General features: G+C 52.1%; 1 long non-coding RNA gene across 1 annotated transcript; it reads left to right on the top strand.

Annotated features, from left to right (window-relative positions):
* The first annotated feature begins 1,775 nt into the window (after positions 1-1,775).
* On the top strand, positions 1,776-12,474 carry LOC147650746 (uncharacterized). The gene is made up of 6 exons (XR_015275910.1): positions 1,776-2,363; positions 3,454-5,162; positions 5,890-6,163; positions 6,504-6,997; positions 7,108-7,296; positions 9,782-12,474. It is a non-coding gene; the product is annotated as an uncharacterized LOC147650746 (long non-coding RNA).
* Positions 12,475-23,340: the final 10,866 nt, after the last annotated feature.

Below are 23,340 nucleotides of genomic sequence, written 5' to 3'. Positions count from 1 at the left end.
AAATCACAACCTCTGCTTGAAACTTCCCGTGTTATCCAGAGGAACATCCCCAAGTCCTGCCGCAGGCCGCCCCCCTCCCCGAGCCCCGAGCCGTGTGCCCCACATCTGGCCAGCACATTTCCCATCCCTCAGCCAGGCCCCGGCGGCAGCGGGGATTTGTTTTTCCCTTTCCCAGCCAACATCTGGCTGAGCAGCAGAGGGGCAGAGGCGGTGTGGAGCGGTGTCTTTGCCCTCTGGGCAGGGCTGGTTCTGCACAAGGGACCCTTGTCCTTGGCCCCACAAGGCAGCTTCAACCCCAGGGAGCCAATGCCAACGCCAGCTCCACTTCCAGGCAGTGGGGGCTGCCCCTGCCCTTTGGTGAGTGCCCTTTGGTGAGGCTTGTAGGGACTTCGAGGAGGGAAAAAGAAGAAGAAAAATGAAATTCTTTCCTTCCCCTGCTGTCCTGGGGCCAGTGTTTGAAGCAGCCACAGTTCCCATCCCTTCTGGCTGCTCCTCTCCTCCTCTCGGTGCTGGCTGACCCGCCGGCCTCCGGACACATTTATTTATCTGATCCCAGCTTTATTTAGGATATGTTTCCAGGGCAGCCGGTACAGAGGGAGGTGTGGAGGGCTGCCGAGGGGGTCTGCAGCTGCAGCCCTCCACCCAGAGCCCTGCGGGGCAGCCTGCAGCGTGCGCACCTCTCGGTCACCCCATCTGCACAGCAACCCCACCTCAGCCACTCCACCAAAGCCCTGTGTGGGCTGCCCAGGCTGGGAGCCCTTTCCATGGGAGAGCCCTTTCCTTGGACAGCTGTGGGGCTGTTTTCTTGGCATGGACAAAGCCATCCCTGGCAAGTGTTTTTCCCTGGAATGCCAACATTCACCTGCAGGGAAAAGGCTCCCTGTGCACCCTTCAATAAAGCAGAGCTCAGCTCCTCTACTTTGCCTTTTCCCCCCAGAACTGCTGCACCCCGGCTGGGCTTTGTGCCAGACTCAGGCTCCCCTCTGCCATCCCACCACCAGCAAAGTGAGGATGGGGGTCCTGATGGCTGTGAGGGGCTGCAGCTGGGGAAGCAGCTCTATCCGAGGGAAGCGTGCTTGGAGCGCAGCGCGAGCGCCTGGAAGGAATATCCCATCCGGCGCTGGCAGGAGAGAGCACATTCATGAATGCTGCTGGGATTTAGCTTCTCAGCATCTGCCTTCTCATGTGCTGGAGGGATTACAAAAGGAAAAGAAACAAAGCCCTTGGATCTGACCTGGCTGAAGCAGTGCCCCGGCCGGAGGTACCGGGTGGATCTGGCCCAAGGTCTGCAGCCTTGGCCGTGCACCCATTTCCCCAGGAGCAAGGTGGGTTCCCTCCGTGTGCTCAGGGTAAAAACCAACGTGAACCTTGTGTCTGTGGTTTGAAACAGCTGGGCAGATGTGCTGGGCTCACCCAGGGGAGTACAGGGGGATGTCACAGGGTTTGTTTGGTGTTTCTGCCTGCCTGCCCTGTCTCGGGATGAACTCAAGGAGGAAGAGGATGCTGCAGGGCGTTGGGGGTGCTGTAGGCAGCCAGGGATGCTGCAGGGAAGTTGGGAAGGCTGCCTGTCTCTGTGTTAGATGGGAGAAACACAATCAGAAGCCTTTTTGGTCTCTGTAACCACCAACAAACCAGACTTTGTGTTTGTGGTGCTGTTAATTTAAGGAGACAAACAGTTGGGCTGGAGGTGCCAATTGTCCTGACCAGCTGCACTGGGCTCTCACCACACCCCCCACGCTGCCTTTAAATTCAGGTGCCTTCAGCTTTTGCTCCTTACTACAGCTGTGCTGTGGTGCTGAGCAGAGGCTAGGCCTGGGCAGAGGGTCTTACCCAGTTTGGGGGAGTCCCTTTCCCTCAGAGGATTGGGATGAGGATGTGTCCCCAGCAAGAATGAATAAACCTCTCCTCTCTGTTCGCTTGGTGCTACTTTGCAGTGTTGCCACCTGGGAACCTCACAGGCAGCTTCTGTGCAGGGATGGGGTTTTAGATCCCTGAAAAGTCACGTGCTGGGGCTTTGGAGCTGTGCTGGACAACGGGACAACCCCTCTGGACCAGCCCCACAGCACTGCTGCTGCTCCCCTAGACCCTGCAAGGGGTTTGGTGTGAGATGGGCTTTATTTACGCCTGTGGGGGTTTGGAGGGCTGTGACTGTGCTTCCCTGTGACTGATGCCTCGTGCTCTTCCTTGAGCACAGAACACATCACTCCCCAGCATTAGTTTTAAAAGGGAAATCAATACAGCCCATTTATTTTCAGCCTGGATTTAGGATGCTTTGGAAGAGGAACTGAGCTGTGATTTGGAGGCAGCAGACTCACCATCTTCTCCAGAGCTTGTCAGACAGAGGATCCAGCTTTTAGCACCAGGTAGATATTGACTGATGTGTTCTCAAGGAACAAATGCCTCCCTGTGTGAGTGAGGAATTCTCTGAGGGCATGGGAAGGGCTTGGAGCACGTGGGAGAGCAGTGGTGAGCTGTGCTGGCTGCTTGGGCTGATGTTGTGTGTCCAGGGAGGTCTCGGGATCTCACTGGGCTGGGGCAGGCCTGGGCTTGGGGACCTGGTGATAGAATTGCAGAGGGTTTTGGGTTGGGAGGGACTTTGAAGGTCACCCAGTTCTTGCCATGGGCAGGGACACCTTCCACTGTCCCAGGCTGCTCCAAGCCTTACTCAACCTGATTTTGAACTTTTTCGTGAGGCAGCCACAGCTTCTCTGGACAGCCTGTGCCAGGGTCTCACCACCCTCACAGGGAGGATTTTCTCCCTCTGATTCCAATCCAACCCTGTCCCGTCAGTTTGAAGCTGTTCCCCTTGTCCTGTCACTCCATGAGACAAGCACAGTGTCAGCTTGGAGAAACTACAGCCCATGAAAACCAGCCTGGGGCCACGGCAGGCTCTGGGCAGAGCACTGGGGGCGCTGGGAGCAGGGGGAGGTGAGGAAGATGAGGAAGATGTGGTGCTGCTGCTGCTGCTGCAGGAGGAAGTGTGGGGCGGCCCTGCTCGGCTGGGTGCGACACGGAGCGTGTGTTGAGGATGCCTCGGTGTCCCAGGGAATGTCACTGTCCCTGCAGCGGGCAGGGCTCGGGAGCCCAGGAGATGGCACCAGCGCTCCGTGCTCGGGAGCGATGGAGGGATGGAGGGATGGAGGGATGGATGGAGGGAGGGAGGGATGGATGGATGGATGGATGGATGATCCCCGAGGGGAGGGTAGCGATGTTCCGGCGGGGCTGGGACGGGCAGGGGCCATGCAGACCCCACTGCCAGCTCGGGCCGTTGTCTGTCCCAGGTCTGGGTGGGGACACGCTGGGGACTGGTCCCCCTGCTCCTGGTTTGGCACTCGTGCTAATTTGGGAGGGTCTTACCTTGCTGCTATTTGGCTCCTTGTCCATCTCTGGTGTCACTAATCCAGACTGGGAAGGTGTGCAGCGGCTGCTGCCTTCCCAAACACACATTTGCAGGTGGATCAGAAGCACCAGAAGAGCAGCAGCTCAAAGCCCTGATCCTGGAAAGCCCTGGCTGCTGCTTCACCTGTTTCTCTTTACCTGGGAAGGTGGTGGTTGCTCCAGGTGCACTGACCTGCTCGGGGAAGATGCTTGTACTCCCTCTCTCCATCCCCAGCAAAGCTCACGGTGCCTGAAGCCCCCAAAAGCTTTTATTCGTTCCCCTCTAATGTGTGGATAAATAAGCAGAGAAAGATGTGATGGCACCACCCCCCCTTTTCACATTGCTCCAGCTTCCAGTGCTGTGGTTTCCCTCCCAGTCAGGTTTAACGGTGGGATTTCTCTCCTGGCAGAGGAACCCATCTGTCTTGGAGCAGATTAGAAAGATGTCACTTCGCCGGCACAGCCATTTATCACGGCGGCTGGGGAAATTAGCAGGGTCCGAGCAGGGAGGAGGGAAACTGGGCTTGTCCTGGAGCTCTAAGTAGAGGCTGTGGGGAATTCTAGCTGGACCATTTCTAGCTTGGCATTAGTTTGTCCTGAGAAGAAAACCAGAGCCTTGGATTTCCACCTTCAGGTCCTGATGTGGCAGAGAGCAATAAATTCTATCAGAATTTACAGGGCAGAATAACTGGGCTCTCTCAAGCATTGGGGTTTTATCCAAAAGCTAATATCCTCCTTCCAGTTGTTAATTCCAGGAGCCAGGGTATAAATGAAGCCATAATAGCAACAAGGGTGGGACAAAGCACATCACCCTGTTGTGGTTTGCAGGGTTACCTGCACCTCTCTCTGGGAGCAGCCCGGGGGACAGCAGTGGACAAGGGCCCTCAGTCACTGTTTGCCAGATCAAAACATGACAAAACTCAGGACAGGAAATATTTTTTTTTTTAAAAAAATGAGGTTTTGCAGCCACAGTGCTGCAAACAAACGAAGAGTAAAATGCAGATTAGAACAGATAAAAATTCCTTGGCAGTGTCCCCTTTAAGCATCATATATTTTTATCTTGCTCTGGTTTTATTTGCTGGAAAGAGAAACATAAAGAGAGAAACATTCAATTAAACCTGCTTTTCAGCTGGAGCCCCCAGGCTGTGTCACTGGGGGCTGGAAGATGGGGCTCTGCCAGGAATCTCCTCTGCACTGTCCCCATCGGGGAGGGCTCGGGGTGGTGGGACCCTGTCTGTCTGTCTGTCTGTCTGGTATCCCGGCGCTGTCACACCCAGCTGGTGGCATGGGGCTGTGTTTGCAAGGCAGCACTGATCACCATAGTAACAAGGGCCTTATTTCTGGCAGGATTTGTCCCCCTGGCTGCGTGGCAAAGTGGGGCTGGGTCCTCAAGGACACACTGGTGTTATGCCCTCCTCCTCTTTGTGACAGCAGCCTCACCCCACCCATCACCTGCTGCCTTCTTCCCTGGCTCCTCTCCGTGCCCTTTCCTTCTCACCCCTGCTCTGCCCTGGAGCACCTGGACTGGTGCTAGAAGGACCCAAGCCCTGCAGTGAGGAGGCTCCATAAATCCAGGGGTCAAAGCTGGGACTTCTGGGGCAGAAACTGCCTCTTTGGCTGCATGTGGGGACTCTCTGGTGTCCACACTCCACTAACACAAGAGGGAGATGCTTACAGGATGGTTTCTGCTTGGGTCATCGACTTTTCCTTCTGGAGGGTGAAATGTTGGAGCTTCCATGAGCTGATTCAATCCACAAAGACAAGCAGCAGTTTCTAGATGGCAGGTATGAGGATGGGGGCCAGCTGTGAATCCCAGCATGTGACATTTTCCTGTCAGTGCGGTAGCTGTGGAAAGAGTCAGAGAGAAGGTCCTGGGGATAAGCTTCTCCCCAGAGCAGTCAGGGTTTCTGTGAACGTTCCCTGCCTGAGCAGGCAGAGCTGATTCCCAATAAAAAGTGGCAATGTGGAGGATCCAGGTCATGTGCTGGTGGGAAGGAACAAGCCAGTGAAGGTACAAGGCAGTGGAGAAGATGCTTCCAGAAATAATCCCCTTGTGGGTACCTGGATTTGTCTTGGTGGCATGGGAATCTTCTGGCCTGGGTAGAAGGTGCTGGTTAGCAGTGGTGTGACAGGAGCAGCTGCAATACAGACATCTGTCTCCTCATAACCAGAGTGAGACCAATGCCTGATTCCCTTGCATGAATTCATCAGCTGGCAATGACTTTCTGTCTCTATTGGCCCTGGGCTGGAGCTGAGCCAGGGAATGGAGGGAAAAGGGTCTATTTACCCATGAAAAATACTCCTGAGGTATCTTAAACCTCTTTGAGCTTCAAAAACTGGTGGGACCTGGATGTGCTGTGCATGGGGAGTTGCTGGTAGGGCTGGAGCACTCAGTAAGGGTGCAGGGAGCCTCACTGAAACCTCAGGTGATGCCCAGGGGGAGAGCTGCTCTCCGGGCATACCAAAAATGTCAGGGAGAGTGGCATCTCGGCTCATCTCATCTCCTGCCAGGACCCTGCAGCCCAGCAGCAGCTTCACAGAGCCCCTGAAAGCTGTCATCCACTGACATGGCACAAATAGAGCTGTTTCACTGGGAAAAAAATCAGACAAAACATCCTGTGTGTTGTTTCCACCTGATGTGCTCTCGGTGAACCCCGGCTCTGTGCACTCGGGTGTGCCTGGGTCACGCTGCAGATGAGGAGAGGGAGGAAGAAGTGACAGAAATGGGACAAGAGCCACCAAAGACACACTAGGTCAAGAAGGAAATGGGGTGAAAATGTTTAAGGTGAGAGAAGAGCCCCCACCCCTGGGGCGTGGGTTTGCTTCAGCCCTTCCATCACCTCCTCAGCCTTCTCCAGCCAATGTCCCTCTTCTCACCCTACTGCTCCATCCCCTGCGTCTCTCCAGCTGACCCCATCCTCATTCCCACCCTCTCCCATGCCCATCAGAAGCCCCAGTTAAGGAGCTGTACCTGCTTCCACAAAATCATGCATCCCTCTCCTAATCCTGTCTCCTTAAATGGATGGAAATTCCCAGTTGTTACTGACTTTGCTCATCCCACAGACTCTCAGAGAGGCACATCAAATTTAACTCCTGTACAGGTCATCATTTTTTTTATTTTCTAGCTTGTTAGAAGGGCCAGGTACACCCCAGAAGACTTTCCTGTGAAAGCCAAGGCTGCCAGGATACGTGTGGAGAAAGGGTCAGGAAATCTTCATCGGGATGCAGACGGTGCCCTGACAACCCAGACCCTCAGGAGGAAGAACTCGAGTTGGAGGAGGAAGAGTAAGGCAGGAGGAGGAAAGGATGTAAAGGAAGAGAGAGCATGGAGACTGTGAGGGTTTTTGGAGTAGCTTTGGGTTTTATTTGTTGGAAACTGCTCCTTTGTCAAACAAAGAGTGTGTGGGGAAGGTCAGGCTCGATAAATCTCCCCAGTTTGAAAGCAGGCATCCAGAAACACCCTGGAATGTCCATTCCTGTGATTTGTAAGCATCCAAAACAGTGAAGAGTTGGTTCAAAAGACTTTTTGCCTAGGAAATGTGAATTTGCAGTGCAACTTCTGAAGACAAAAAAATGAAGCAAACCCTGATGACTGAATCCAGTCAGGATTTCTGGTGGGGTGGGTTTGGCTCCTATTCTTTCCTTGCAGCTCTTCCTGGCCACCTCTGTCTTTGCAGGGAGGACAACAGTCCTTTTTGTGTGAACAAAGCTCTTTCCTATCATTTCTAGCAAGAAAGTGTCTGAAATGCAGAACCCTGAGAAGGGGATTCAGGAAACCGGGAATTCAATCCTATTGAAAACTCAGTCTTGCCCAAATTCTGGTTTTGGGAGTGCTGTCACTGACCCCCAACCCTGATTTTCCAGCATGGCTCCAGCCCTGGGATGTAGGGAACACCCTCAGCCTGGTATTGACACGAGGTAAGGCACTGAATTTGGACAGTCTTTAAATATTCTGCGCTGGAGTGACTCGTGAATGTTGTGTGGTTAACGGGAATTAATGGAAATTAAATGGTTGAGAAGCCTGAGAGGACTAAACTGCCCTGGGAACAGGCTGGAAGGGAGAAGTGTTACCTGGAAAGTGCCTGGGGAGGCAGCTGCTGGCAGGGGATGGAGTTGGGGATGGATGGTGAGGGGAGCTGGGGGATGATGTGAGAGAGGACCTCACCCTGCAAAAGCTCAGGGCAGATGTGGGAGCAGAGCTGCCTGCAGCCCCACAGCCCTTCCCCCAGTGCCTGGCTTCCCTTGGGGCTCGGCTCACCTCCAAGTCTGGCTTGTGGGCTTTTGTGTTTATGCTTTTTTTCATCTGGAAACCTCTCATGGGGGCAGCTGTTGAGAGGCAAAGAAGCTGAATTGGATTTTTGTGCCTGCACGAAGTAGGCTCTGGTTACATAGTCCGAGAGAATAGGATCCTAAATTGGATTTTGCTGCTCACTTGGAATGGGCTCCAGTCGTGTGGGATTATTGGGGATTTAAAGCTAACATATAGGAAATGATAATGAAACCATCACCCAGCCAAGAAGCTGGGGAGCTGCTACATTCACAAATGAGGACTCTCCCAATTAACACCTGAGCCATGAACAGAGCATTGCTAGGGATGCTGGAGAGTAAATCAAAATTTACAGGATCACAGGTGGTTATTATCTCCTCTTCTAACGTGAAACAAAGGCACATGTGCCAGCATGGCCAGCTCCATCCCACTCATTTCCTTTCCATGCCTTTTCCATCCAGGCAGGCCCTCATGGGGGGCTTGAGGATTTTTGAGGTCCTGCCTGCACCTGTCCATGGATTTACAAAATCCCTGTGTTCTCCAGTAAAATCAATAATGGATATTTTTTTTTTTAAGAGTGAAATTTAGGGTGCTTTGCTGGCTTTGCCCAGTGCTGAGATTTAATGTTTGATTTGTTTCCACCTTGCCTCAGCTTTGTTTTGGCCCCAGAAATGTGAAGGCTAGCTGGCAGTGTTATTTCTCCTCTTGTTTTAGCACCACCCACCGGAGCACTGGGACATCAGGTGGAGTGTACCAGAATTAGCTGGTGCTAGTGTGGGCAGCCCCTGCTCCAGGGGCTGGGGATAGTTCAGTTTGGGGAGTGCTCCCACGAGATGCTCAGCCAGAGACCGTGGCTGAGAGCTGGGGCCTTGATCTGATCCAAGAGCTGGGGCCTTGATCTGATCCAAGAGCTGTTTTTATGGAGAGATAATCCAAGTGGAGCTGCAGGAGCACGTTTGGCCAAAGGGGGGTTGGTCAGCAGGTGGGGTTTGGGGGTGCAGAGGGGTGTGAGGCTCCCTGGGTCCCTGCAGAGCCATCCTGGTCCAGGTCCCAGGACCTGAGTGGTGCTGGGGGCTCCTGGCAGGTGGGGAGCGGGGCTGGGTGCATCACAGACTGTGCCACAGCCTCCTGCTCTGGGAGGAGCTCCCAAAGGGCTTCCCTGGCGTCTCTGAGCTGGGGCTGGCTGCTCTCCAGCCCTGCCCTCCATCCCCTCACTGCCTGCACATCCCCCCATGCCCCACAACTGCTCTCCTGCTTGGCTCTCCTGCCATGCTGGGGGTGAGGAATGAGGCCAGAGGCCCCTCCTGCCAGAGGGGGCTGCCTAGAGACCCCAGCCCCAGGTTTTGGGGCTGCCTAGAGACCCCAGCCCCAGGTTTTGGGGCTGCCTAGAGACCCCAGCCCCAGGTTTTGGGGCTGGGGTTGGAAAGGGAAGCATCGAGGGGAGGAGGGCTGGAGCAGAATTGTGCAGAGGCGGTTTGCTCTGTGTCCCTTGGGTGGTAGGCTCTCACCTCTGCCTCAAATTACAAGTCATGTCACATCTTGGGAGGCTTGAAATTGTGTTTCTCAGCAATGTTCCCAAAGAGATTAGAAGCACTGAGATGGCTGAAATACCCTCTGAGCCCGGAGCAGAACAAGCCACTGAACAAGGAGTGGGATAGGGAAAGAGCTGCAGCATCCTCACCAGGGTGAGGGGAGGACTGGGGGTAGCTCAGCCCTGGTCCCACCCCAAATTCCCTCCTCTCAGGGCATTGTTTTTTCAGTGCTGGTATCTGTTTTTTCATCCTGGTGCTCATGGGGTATGGGGAGAGCTGGGGTAGCCACCTCCCCTGTGGCACGGGATGGAGGGGCCCAAGCACCATTCCAAACAGTTCATGGTGTCTTTAACCCATGGAGCACAAGGGGCTGCTCCCCAGATTTACAGTGGAAAGTGAGGAGCTGTGATTTATGGGAATGAGAAAGGGCCAAGCAGCAGCTGACCCTGAGTGTGGGACTGGTGTCCAGGGCTGAGAGAGAAGGCAGAGATCCAGCGCTTCCTGACATGAGGCAGGAGCTGCCTGTCTCTCTGGAGCTTGGCTGCTTATTCCTACAGCTGCCCAGCTCTAACACTTGACATCTTTTTTTTTTTTGCTGGTGAAGCCCCTGCACAGCAGAGAGCTGTGTTGGCTGTGGGTCTGCATCCTGGTCCCCAGTGTCCCCCTCCCCTCCATCCTTATCCCCATTCCTGGGACTCTGCGGAGCTGTCTGAGATGTCACCGAAGCGAATTGGTCCCAAGGTGCTGCTTTGAGGGCCTGGCTGACAGAGTGATTTGTGATCAGCTGGCTGAACCCACACAGCACACAGCAATTAGAGACCTCCTGGAGCAGGAGAGATCCAGCCAGGCAGGGATGGAGCCCGGTACAAATATTGGAGGAGCTGTTAAAGATGCAAACTTATTATCTCCCAGGCAATCCAGAGCCCGTCACAAGGATATCAGTGCCAGAGCAGCACACAGGGATGATGGATGCATCCATAGGAGTGGCTCTTGTGTTGTGGAGAGATGGGAGGATGAGCTGGATGACAGACATACCTGCAAACGTGGCCACCATCCCAATTCTGGCCCAGGGAGAGCTGCAGGGTGTGAGAAATGGGAATGGATGGAAGGGGTGTCAACACAGCGGGACCAGCTAGGGTTTGCTGCATGGAGAGACCTCAGGTGTTGAAAAGCCAGAGAATCAATGAAGGAGGAGCTGGGATTGAAGGAGGAGCTCCAGTGAAGATTGGTGAAGATCTGCCTCCCACTGGGATTTGCTGATTCAGACTTCACTGGCTAATTATGCTGCCCTGTTCCTAGTGACCTGCGAGACTCAGCCGAAGCCTTGCCTCTGAGGTCAGCAAAGCTAATTGTACTGAATGTCCAGAGAGAGCATCTACATGGCTCTTCTCAGAGTGGCCTTTTTCCACACCTCTGGAAAAACACAAGCAGAAAGGAATTACCCTCTCCTCTGAGCCTGGTGGGACCTGCTGTTCCAGTCCTGCCTGAGCTGTGCCTGGGGGAAGATGTTCCTTCAGTGGAGGGAGAGCTGCTGGGCTCCTAAAATTTTCCTGCCCTGGTGAGAGACCCCCAAACCTATTTTTATCTGGTTGTACAGCTTTGTCTCCACATTATCAATGTGCTCAGCGTGCAGAGTGAAATTAATACAGAAGCCACATTTACCTTAGGAATATTTGAGCAAGATTTTAATGAATATTCATTGGAATTTTCATGCCCTTACGTCTTGCTTGGCCCATCATGGCTGTAACTGGGCAGCTGGGTCAGCGCTTTCTGGGCATCTCTTGCCATGTCAGAAATGCTGGAAATGTCCCAAAAGACAGCATCCACCTCTGATTTTCTCTGCAGCCTTTGAAGTTGTGGCTGTGATGCAAAGCCTGATGTTGGCAGCTGTGCTGTGAGAAGAAAGGAGCTGTGCCTGGGGTGCAGCCCCTGTCTCCCATCCCAGCGGTGCTGCTTGGCTGGAGGAGAGGGGGTTTGTAGCCATGAGAGGGAGGGTGTCCAACATCCAGGGGCCAGCTCAGAGCTGCTTGGACTCTGCAATTGTAATAAAAGTATGTGAGCTGACCTGTGGCCAGCTCCATAGAGAGCTCTCAGTGCTGCAGCTAAATGAGCTGGTGGCAGATTTGGGCAAAACTAAAATTAAACCAGGTCAGGTACAGGCAGTATCCAGGAGCCAGAGTTTCAAAGCACGCTCGTTCTGAGAGAGGGAGAGCAGGAAAAAAAACCTTCCTGCGTATGCAGAGGACATTTCCAGAGCTCTAATCCTTTGATTATAACAGATCTTAGGAGAAACTCTGCTACTCCTTGAAGATGGGAAGGGAAAAAAACCCATAACTATTCAGAACTGATGGAAGTGGAGCTGCTAATCAGAGGAGAATAATGATCTATTTATTGGATGTGAGACATTTAATAATGAAATACCAACTGTCTCCCCTAATTCCTGTGACTAATGGAGAAGGACATGGTAAAAAGTGCTGGAAGACAGACTGAGGTGGGGCAGTGGATGTTTAGACAAGGACAAAAAGAAAACATGGGCTGCTAGCAGCTTCAGGAGGGAATGGAGGTTTCCAGGCTGGATTTCAGGAGGAAATAAAAATTCAGGGGAATAAAAATACACCCATGGATACAGCTATTGACCAGCCAGGGGCTGCTGGAGAAGAGCCTCTGCTCGTGCAGAGGCTGCAGCAGTTCAGGGTGCTGCTGGAGTGATCCTATTTTGGATCTGGCTGGGGAGTATGGCATTTGGGAATGGCTTGGAGGGGTGGGGGGGTGGGCTGTGCTTGGCAAAGATGGACAGATGAGCTGTGACAAATGGATTCTGCTCTGTTCCTGGAGCTGCACGTGCCTCCCCCAGTGCAGTAGCAGAGCCTGTAGCTAGGTGCCACTCAGCACCAAGGCCTCATTATTTTTTATGAACTAAGAGAACATTCCCTAATGCGCCTTGGAACATTATCGTAAATAATTAAATCTGAACTGCAGTTGTCACAGTAAATGAACAAAAGATTGTTCCGCTCCCCATGTGCAAAGTACAAATCACAGACTTTTAGTCTCCCTCAATTTTTACTGCCAATTTAAGGAAAATGGCAAAGAAGTGATATAAAGTTTCCAGGTTGGGAGAGAATCCAAAATCCCTCCTAAAAAGCCAGCGTTTGGGCAGATTGAAACTGTTTTTCTCTCTGCAAGGGCTGAGGAGACTGGGAATCTCGTTGTGATGGCTCAGATCATAGAACTCCAGAATGGCGTGGGTTGGAAGGGACTTCAAAGATCACCCAGTTCCAATCCCCCTGCAGGGACACCTTCCACTAGACCAGGGTGCTCAGGTTCCCTGGGATTTGCAAGTCCTACCTTAAAAGTAAAGCTCAAATCCTTCTCCAGCTGAGGAAATATTTCCCTTAAATTAAAGGGATGTAACAGGGCACAATTAGGGGGCTATTTATGTAACAAAGGTTTAGTTCAGCTCTTGGGCCATCCCACTGCTCTGCTCCTAAATCAGCTGCTAGAGCCAGGCAGAAAAGCCACGTTCCCAAAAGGTGGGATCAACAGCCTGGCATGGGCTTGGAGAGAACAAAATCCAGCCTGTGTCTGTAAGATGGCTCCTGTATATCACAGGGACCCCTGTGGCCACTCAGGCTGTGCTTTGGAGAGTTCTTCCTGCCCCCTTACCTTGCCTCCATTTGAGGCTGTTGGTGTTGAGGAGACAGTGATTTGATGATGGATCCTGCTGCCTGTGATACTTATCTGAGGTACAGCTCACCTCCCTAAATCTCCCTGTACGGGTCTTAATTCAGTGCAAAATGATGCTGCAGGTGTCACTGAGGCTGGCTGCTGGCTCAGATGGGATCCCCAGGCTGTGGCCACCGTGCCCAGCACACACCCCTGGCCTCCAGCAAGGGAGAACGAGTGGCAGAGTAATCACCTTCCTCTGTTCCATTCCAGGTTTATGATGCAAAACGTTTCCAAAGGGTGAATAATTAAGTACTGCTCATAAAAAGGGTTGCTTGGCACTGCTGTCAGACTCCTCTGGCTCCAGGATCCATGATCCAGATGCTGCTGAGCTGAGACCCATCCTCTGCCAGGCACTGGGCTCATCCTGTGGGCAGAGGAGGGGACTAAACATCCCAGTTTCCTCTGACAAGGAGGACAGAAACTTTCCATCTGCTGGACATTCCCCCATGGCTGAGTCCTTTCACAGGCTGTCCGGTGCAGGGGGTGTTTCTCTTGGCGAGATCCAGCAGTGGTAAATAATCCAGAATCTGTGCTTGATGGATGTTCCTTCCACACCAGCCTGTCTCCTGAGAGTTATATAATTCCCTTTCCTGCGGTTCAGCCGTAAATTCAGAGTGATCCATGGCAGGTCCCTCCACCAGAAGCACTTACAGCCCTGCCACCCTTGGGCAGGCAAGGACAGGGCGGAGGGCACGGGTGGCCTGTGCTGAGCTGGGGGACAGCTGTGACCGGGCACACTGGCTCTTCACGGGCTGAAGCTCTTGATCAGGGTGGCTCTGAGTGGCATCAGGTGTCCCATGAAGATGGGACAGTCTGGTTCTCTTCCTCTGGTTGGCAGCAGCCTCTCTTTCTTTTTCCTGGTGTTGTGGTGTGGGTGAACCAACCTCTGGAAGGGTCCCCTCAGCTCTGAACTCCCAGGGAGCAGGGGAAGCCAAATTACTGATGGATTTTTTTTTGGAGGGAGCCATCCCTTATTCTGCTGTGTAAGCTCCTGCCTGGCCATGAGCCTGAGGCGGTGGAGGCCTGTGGGATTTATGGTCAGGCTGGGCCCTGGCCACTCCAGCACTGCTGGAGGGGGCTGTGGCACCCTGGGGATTGGGGAATGAAGAAGCAGCTCTGCAAATATTCCTGTTGCAATGTGTTCAGTGCTCAGGGGTGATATCCCGTCTGCAATATTAGCACACGTGTAACGGAGTATATCCCTGTTCCCCCCTTCAATCAGATGGACCCTGTGGTGGAGGGAGCTGAAAAATTCCCCAGGCAGTTACAAAAGCAGGGAAATTTAATTAATTCTTATCTCTGACAGAGGCAGCAAGCAGCAGGCAGGAAAAGGGATTTTTTTGGCTTTTCCATGCTGAGGAGCTGAAGAGTAAGGGAGGCTGCTGGACTCTGCCCAGCAGAGGGGCTCCCCGTTCCCATCCTGATTCCCGAGCATGGGAATCTGCTGGGAGGAAAGGAAATAGAAACCTGCCAGCCTGCTGCTCATAGGTTTGATCCATCAAAATCCAGGCTCCTAACCATGTCAAAACACTGGGACATATAAATAGCTATTTCCAGGTACTGGAAGTGTGTCTAAATAAAACCAGCTCGGCTCAACTGCTCATCCCAGACAATAAACACCTGTACACTGTGAGGTGTCTGTGACTCGCTGATGGAGCACACCTGTTCCTACTTGGAGGAATATTTTGGAGTAGTATTTATCTCTGGTGGTTAGCTCTGGGGCTGGGAAGTCACAGCAGGGCTGGATGGAGCTGAGAGGGAGCCAAGAGCGGGGAGCAAGGCACGGGAAAGGGGAGCACATGTCAGATAGTGGGGTGGACACTCGCTGCAGCTGCTCCAGAAGCTTCAAAGCAGCCTGGAGCAGGAGGTTTTGAGCAGACCCAGGGTCAGGGGTGGTGTCCTGCAAGAGGAGAGCTGCTCTGAGCACCCCAGCTTCGCCCCCAGCTGCTCACCTGCCCCTGGGAAATCTCCTTCACCTCGGGGCAGAGGTGGGGATGGTGGGACCAGGTCTCAAGGACAATCCCCAGTCTCGGCGAGGCTGTGGAGGTCTGGTCTGGGCAGGAGAAAAAGGTCCCTGGCCCATGCAGGGTGTTTGAACTCCATCCAACCTCACCAACCTGATCAATTCCTGTTTTTAATGTTCCTGTCCTCCCAAGAAGCATGGCTTCCTTTTTTTCTCTTCTTTTTCTCCCTGTCACTGGCCATTGCATTTTCATCTTATTCTGCCGATAGTTCATTTTCATTTGACGTATTAATCTATGCTTCTTTCTGTAAAGATAACTCATCCCTGCGTGATGGCAGGAGTGCATAACCAGCACCACGCCAGGAATACTTTACTCCCTTTGAAAAGATGATGGAATAACAAGTACCCAGGGCTGAGCTGGTATCACCCATCCATTTCAAGAAGCAGAGGACCCTGGCAAGAGGCCTGCTGGAAGAGCTTTGCAGGTGGGTGAAATTTGGAACAGGAGCTGGCTGTGGGGATGCCGAGGTGGGGCTGGATGCTGGGCCCCTCCTTCTCTACACACACTGGGATGTTGGGCTGTTGGCACTGGGTTCATTTATTTGCTGCTGTTAATCAGGCTTGTGGCTGGCTGGCAGCTTTAATGCTGTTTACATAAGGAACGGTAGCGCTGTACAAGAGCAATTATTCCCACCAATCTGCCCAGGGGTGGGAACTGTGCTGATTCCACCACCCCATCCCTGACAGCAGGGGCATGGGAGGTGCCACTCAGGGTGGCAAATGTCACCAAGAGGAAGATTTGACAGTAAAAGCCGCCCAGCTTCCCCTGCACCCATCTGCCAAAACCACAGAGCTCCGGGGATGCTCCCGGTGCTGTTCCTTTAAATGCTTAAAAGGACTCCATCTGGTTTTAATTATTCAAATGAGCTGACAGGGTAATCAATATCAATGGTTAAATGTGGCCAGGACTAGTGTTAGCTCTGCTGCAGCACCTGTAAAAGCTCTGGAGCGGGGGGGGTGAGCTGCAGGAGGGGTGCTGGGGTTCCCCTCCTCTGTGGGCATGGGTGACAAGGCAGCCCAGGCTGGGGTCACTGGAAGGGTGCGTGTCCACAGCCACCCTGTCAGATGCAGGATTTAAAGCCAGAACCTGCGGTACTTCTGGCTCTGGCTGCTTTTTTATTGCTAATATACTGCTAATTGCACTCTGCTGTGTGGTGATACTAATAAAGAGAGATTTAGAAAGCAGGAGGCTGGAGAGAGTAAATCAAGGGCACGACGCAGCCTCAGCTCTCTGCATCCCAATTACCCACAGCTCCCTGGCACTGGGAAAGGGTGAGGGACCCCAGCACCAGCACCTGCAGCCGGGGTCCCCACAGCACCCCGAGGTGCTGGTGGGTGACGTGTCCTGGGGTGGGAGCCTCAGCTCCTCCCTGCTGCTGGAGCGCTTGTGTCCCTGTGCCCTCCACGGCAACAAAGTTTCTCCTGACCCCATTCTCCTCTTGGAGCTGTGGCACTGCTGCTTTTTTGTTCTGTTGCCATGGAAATGCTGCCTGCATCCAACCCTGGTCCTGTCTGCCTCCATCCTGCCGTGGTCCTGACTGTGTCCTGCTTCCACCCTTGGTCCTCCTGCCTCCCTCCCTGCTCCTGCAGCCAGTGAGTGCCACCAGGATCCTCCCCCACAGGACTTCTCCCATCTCTGCGACCACTGGACAAAACATTAGTAAGAGATGGAAGAGAGAGGGAGGAGGTGGGAACCCCTGGGTTATTCACTCTGTCTCTGCCAGTCCCTTGCTGCAGTGCTGGTGCCCGTGCCTCGGTGCAGGTGAGGTTCATGGGGTCGTGCAGAGGTGGCCGCCAAAATGAGAGCAGCTGAAATCCTGCATGTGGCAGGAGGGGAACCACGGCAAGGCTTGTGGGGACAGCGACATCTCTGTCACCACCTCCAGCTGGCCACGAGCTTTCCAGGTTTGTTCAGCATCGGGGACAGCAGAGCTGAGGTTGGGCTGTTCCTGCTCCTTCTGTTCCCAAACCCTCATTTTTGCCTTCTGTTATGGCATGGAAATGTTTGCCTTTACAGCCTTAGTTTATATTGCCGGGAAGTAACTTAACCGTGCTCTCTAAGTGTTGAAGCTGCATTTCTTTTTGATGATTTCAAAGATTTATTAAGTTCTCCCAGGGAGAAAGAAGGAAAGGAAAAAAAAAAAAATAAAAACCCAAACCACCCCAGCAAATAAGATTTAGTGGTAAGCCCAGCAAATAAACCCAAAATATATGTGCAGTGTTTAGAGATTTTGCTGGAGCATTCACTTGCTGCTAGCTCCTGTCTACAACAGGATGTAGATGTTCAGTATTAGCCTTGGCTGTAGAAGCTTTGATGCCTGGGGATGCTGTTTTCAGGGTTCCCCCTTTATTCTGGGGGTCAGATGCAGGAGCTGAGTGGGGGTAATTTAAGGTTTGCTAACAGCTGGAGCACCAGGAAGTGATCATCCAAACCACTCAGCTGAAATTCAAACACAGAAAGTGCTTCCTGAGCTGGAATCTGGAGCGGTTCCTGGGCAGCCTGGGAACATGAGAGATGGGTCCAGTTCACCGCACAAGTTAGTTGCAATTAATTAATGAACTGGTTCTATTAATTTACTCCAAAATCCAATCACTGGGGGATGAGGTCACAGCTGGCAGAGACGTACCAGCAGGTTGCAGAGTTTTCTGCAAAATAAATTAGCAGCGTTTAATTTCAAGAATCCAAGGGGGAAAAAAAAAAAATGTGTTAAGAAGTGATGGAGGCCTGGAAATCAGCTGGGGCTGCAGCCAGGAGAGGCATGGTCAGCTGCAAGGTGGGTGAGACACATCCAGGCTTCTATCTAAGGGTATTTATGTGCCTGCTCTATCAACCTGCTGCTCCCAGGACTGAGCCATGCACCTACAGAGGAGAAATTCCTGAGGGAAGCCAGTCTAAATTACTGTCTCCCCCAAATAGATGTGATTTGAAGCAATTTTCTGAAGTGTGGGATTATTACAGGTAAGTTATATATTGATTTTGAAGGCTTTCAGGTGAGCAGAAACATTCTTGCCTCATCACAGAAAAGCTGGAGGGTTGGGCTGGGTTTTCTTTGCTTTTTTTGAGGGAAGAAGAGGGAAATGCACCGTAATAAGGCAGAAATGAGACATAGGAAGGCAGAGATGGGTTTGGGATCTCCAGAAGAACTCTAGCCACTGAATTATCCTCAGTGAGAGGTGAAAAGCAGTGAACTGTGGTTCTCAAGGTCCCACGGGTGTTTGCCTTCCTCCCTTTTTCCCTGCACCCAGCATCTCTCCAGCCCAGAGAGGGGCTGCTTATCAGGGGGAGTGCTGAGATAAATCCCTGTTAATCTCTGCTCTCTGTAGGTGAAGGGCAGTGTTATTTGCATGTTATTTTCTCACCTGTTTGGTGAGCTGATGGAAAATCAGGCCATGTTCCTCCTCCAGTCCCTGCTCTGACAGAGGCAGAGCTGCCCTGTTTGGGTGTGGGATGCTGTGGGAAGATGTACTGGTGTAATTACCCACAACATACCAGCAATCCACCTGCCCTGGGAACTGCAAAAATTGCAGCTTTCCTCAATGAAAACTACCCTTTGATGGGACCTGGGCTGCCCAGATCCTCCCCAGTGCTGCTGGAAAGAGGATTAATAACATCTAACTTGTCCCTTCCTCTCCTTCTCTCACTGGATGCAGGGAACACGTTTCTCTCTCCCACTTTGCAGCCATCACCACTTGTATTTGCAAAACTGGGTTTTGCCCTTGACACTCTCTTCTCTGGGTTAAGCAACTCAAATTCATTCAACCTTTTGTGTTTCCCAGATCTTGTGGACTGACTTCATTGAATTCATTAGCGAGTTCTTAGGCCAGGAGGAGGGAAGGTCCTGCCTGAGCCCCAGGCTGAGTATTCTTCCCCTTCCATGATGCCTTGGGGCCCTTTGGGAAGGTACAGGGGATATTTTAAGCAGTTTTGGGGACATTTTTGCCCTTACCTCTTTTGCAGAAGGCTGACAGCACCACTTGCAGCTGAGGAATCATCTCCCAGCGTCTTTATCTAAGCACATCAATTTGGCTTTTCCTGAACTCAGTCCTGCAGGAGCACCTCGCTGCTTCTCCCTCCATGTATATATTTAGGTATTTTCCCATATCCAATTAATCCAGCCCCTGCCTCGATCCATCCTGCCTTTCATCTTCCTGCAATAAAGCATCTTTTGTTAGCAGCGTGCTGCCGGCCGTGTTCCTCCGTCAGCCTTGTGTAAAATATCCCCAGACCCTGCGAGACAAGGACGTTCATTACCCTCTTCTACAAACCTTGGTGCTGGGAAGGGCAAGGGAAGAGGTTCATTATATTCTGAGCCTGAGCCCCCTGGATGAGAGGCAGCCGGAGGGAAGGAGAGCTCAAGCATTGCTATGGTTATTCAGAAAAAGTTGGGGCTTTTTAATTCCTGTAACCCCAGGAATTGGGCTGGATCTTGCCAGAGCATCATACCAGGGCTTTTTAGCACTGGACTCTGTATTACTGTAGCTGCATCTCAGTTTGGCTACCCAAACTGGGCCTGAGAGAATCTGAACCTTTTTCTCCCCTTCTTTTCCCCATCAAAACCCCTTCGAGGCAATGGATGTTTTTTTCCACTGATGACACATTTTATTCCATTCTCTCCCCTCCTTTCCCCTCCCAGCCCAGGGATAATGAATCCAGCCTGGTGCCTCCAGGAAAGGAGATGATTCTGCAGGGTTCTTCCTGTACCTGGTGAGGCTGAGGGTGTCCTGCCAGTGGGATGTCATTCCACATAGGGAAATACAGTTCCTCTTGCCAGCAGCACAGAGGTGTTTCTTGGGAAAGGTGCAACCGGGATTGCAATCACTGAGCTGGGCATCACCTTAACTCTGCCCCATTTGAGATGTGTTGTACAGAGCAGGGACATTGCAGGGCATTTGGAGATGGGACAGCTTCTCCAAAGCCCTGAGGGATGCAACCCTTCTCTCTTCCCCTTTCCCAGCACAGGTTTGTGAGAAGGTCATTGTCATCCCTCTCCTCTCTCTCCTGACGGATGCTGTGCTGCTCCAAGTTTAGCGTCAGAGGGTCTGTCAGAAAAATTAATTTTTTAATTAAAAACATTTTTTTTGGTGGTGCTTTAATGTCTGGATCTGGAGTAATTATTAGTGGCTCCAGGGAGACTGTGCTTTAGAAAAATTGTTGGTGCTACTGCAAAGGAATTTATCTGATTAACGTCAGCCTTCACACGTGGCTGTCGGGGGGGATGGATGAGGGTGGGAGTCCTGCTGCTTTCAAGCAAACTGATTAATCATGGAAAACGAGGCAGGGCTTTGCAGGTGCTGATTTTCCACCTCAGAGGTGGGCTGGGAGCATCAGCATGGAGCTCCCTTGCCATCCCCTACCCTGCACAAAGGTCCTGGGATGTGGCTTGAACGATTGGAGGGGTGAGCAATGTGTTTGTCCCTAGCTGGAATAAAGAGGCAAGAAAACACCAAAAGAGAGCACGAGCAAAACCTGGGATATTCTCACCCCCATCCTGAGTGGGAATGGAGGGGCTGCTGCCACCCCGGGGCTGGGGATGTTTGGTGATGTCCCCATCCAGCCCCTGCCCTGATGTGGCCGCTTGCACCATTTTCCAGGGCCAAATCCTTCTCCCAGCCAAAGATTCCCTGAAGGAACCAGCTTTTCTCCCAGCTTTTCCTTCCCAACTCCTTATTGCAGGTTTATTCCTGTGCTGAAGTGTGTGTGTTTAGATTCTTCCCAAAACTCCTGGCCCTGGAGGATTTTTTGCTGGTTTAATCCCTGCAGCCCTGGCTGTGCTGGCTGGTCCAGCTTTGGATTCTCTGGGCTGGGGGAGATTAACTGGGGGAAGTGGTGTGAAGGCACCTGTTTGCTCATCCATCCCCCTTCTGCAAGTACCTCCTGGTGATAGGGATGGATGGATGATGGATGGATGGATGGATGGATGGATGGAAGGGAAGGGAAGGGAAGGGAAGGGAAGGAGGGATACAACAGGGGTCCCAGGCTGTCCAGAAGCAGGAGGGACCAACCCCTGCCCTGCTCAGGACCCTCTTCCCCTCGCAGAATCTGTTTACCCAATTCCATCATAACATTACCAGCTGCTTCCCTAATGGGTTCTGCTGGCTCCAGGCAGATCCTACCTTTTGTGCCCAATTATCAGGCTGTACCCTGGAGAGTGGGAGGCAGTACAAATATTTTCCATGTAGTAATAGCCCTTTTTTTATTATTTCCTTTTTTATTTTTTAAATTTTTTTTTTTTTACTGTGGTGCTGTCATTATAATATTGATTTGACATCCAGGTGTCAGAAACAGCTGGATGGCAGAAAAAATGGCAACTTTAATTCATTTTGCAGGCAGGGGAGTGGGGGTAAGAGTTTCCTCGAGGCTTTTCCTCCCCCCACCACCTTTCCTCTGCGATGCTCCGTGTTCCACCCTGACAGGAGCATTTATAAACTGCCACTGTGGGGAGTATTATTAACAGCTCGATTCCTTAAAGATGCAATTAATTATTCACCTGCTTCCAAATCAGTTTAAGCAGCTTCTAAGCTGCAGTGTAAATAAAACCTTCCCAACTCTCCTCTCCTCTTTCACACACGTATTCCTGGTATTCATAAAGCGGAGCTATTTAAATTGAGCCAAACTAGCAGTTATTGTAAATTACTGCAGCTCCATTGGCTTCCCGGGCTCTCCGCTGAGTTACGCCAGCCAGGATTTTAACTCATCCTTGTGGGGATGGCAAGTGTCGCTATTTCCTCATTTGCCATATTTTTAGGCTATTTTTACCTTGTTGCTAAATCCCTCCTGCTTCGTCGTGCCTGTCCTCCCTTAGCCCAATCTCCCTTTTACCTGTTTGCTATTCAATAAATCATCCCCTAAATGATCCCCTGACTTGAGCATCAGCTACAACGCCTTGGTGCAGGGTTTATTTATATTTTTTTTCTTCCCTCTTTGGAAAGACATTGATTAGGTCTCAGCTGACTGCTGCTTTCAAAGGAGGAAATGCCGACTGTGCTCCAGGGAGGTCTGCAAGCAAAAGGCTCATTTATTGTGGTTAAGTTTCTGGGCTGAGATTTAGGTTTGGCAAATGGCAGATATTTGGGGAGAAAACATTTTAAAGAGAGGTTTGGACTTTTTTTTTCTCTAAGGGAAAGCTGAGACCTGTGGTGGATTTTAATGGGAGTGGATGGGGCAGAGATCCTGAAATACCTTGTCATCACCACCCAGAAATGTTGAGCACCCAGGGCTGAAGGGACAAGGGAGGGAGCAGGAATGCCTGGGGGGATGCTCACCTCCATAAATAGACTCTGAAAAGGAAAAAAAAAAAATTAAAAATAGTATTAAATGGATAAAAATCTCCTTTCCTCTTGCTGGGTCCGTCTCCAGCATGAACGCAGCAGCCACCTCCTGTGTTTCAAAGAGGCCAGGCCGAATCTTTGCATAGATTAGTCGTTAACAATGGAGTTAATAATGATAATGGCACAAACGTCCTGTGCCTGCGTGAGCTACACTTAGGAAAATCTGCCAGCACCAGGTAATCACCATGTTTCACACTGTCAATGAGATCAATCATGTCGAGAGCCCATTCATCAATCAGCTGTGCATAGCAGGCAAGGGGGGAGTACAGGCAGCTCTCAAAGCCTCAAAATCCAGCTCCTGCCGGGAAAAGGGGTGGGACCCCGGGCTTGGAGTGGGGTGGGGAGGTGGCAGGGTCCCGGTGGGCTCCAAACCCAGCTGGGTGCCAGGCAGAGCCCGTGCTCGCCTCGCCTCAAGGGTGCTCCCCTCTCTGTGCTGGCTGGGGCTGTCGGGGCTCCTCTGCCGGAGACAGATTGTTTGTTGCTGTTTCTCCATCTGGCTGGAATCATGTCTGTCTTCCACTGTGTTATTTGTTGCCCGACTGCCACCTGTAAGCCGTCCTTTCTGCTTGACTTCCCGGCAAGGAGATGTCCTCAGCTGCATGGCCTCAGCACCGCCCTCAGCTCCCTCTACCCCACCTGGGATCCCAGTCCACTAGTGCTGGAAATCCTGCCCCAAGGAGCTTTCTGCTCTGAAAAACAGGATCTTGCCTCAAAAATCCTCCCTAAGCCTGTAGTCCTGGCAGAAAGGAGCCAGCAGGAATGGGCAGCTGTCCTGTGGCAGCTTCGCTCCAGCAAGCAGCGGGAGGTGATGGAGAGCCTGTCCCCATCTGTGGAGAGGCAAGGGTTGGACCCTGCCCCAGGGCAGTCAGCCGAGCACAGCCTTGCAGAAGGGACAAGAGCAGGCTGGAAAGAGCATGTCATGGGCAGTTTGGGGTCTGCAAACCCCGGTGGACAATCTTTTATGGCTGCTGTGTTCTTAAGGGAGGGACACCCTAAGGGTAATCTCAACACCTCCCGGCTCCTCTCAACACCAAACCTTTTGGTTCTGGGGGGTTTCTGGGGTGGGCAGTCCTGCCCTGCCTGCT

This window comes from Cyanistes caeruleus, chromosome 13 (assembly GCF_971803275.1).
Source record: "Cyanistes caeruleus chromosome 13, bCyaCae1.hap1.1, whole genome shotgun sequence".
In the NCBI taxonomy this organism is placed as follows: domain Eukaryota; kingdom Metazoa; phylum Chordata; class Aves; order Passeriformes; family Paridae; genus Cyanistes; species Cyanistes caeruleus.
Note: the sequence above shows the minus strand (reverse complement) of the source record. Positions and strands in the feature narration are given on the sequence as shown.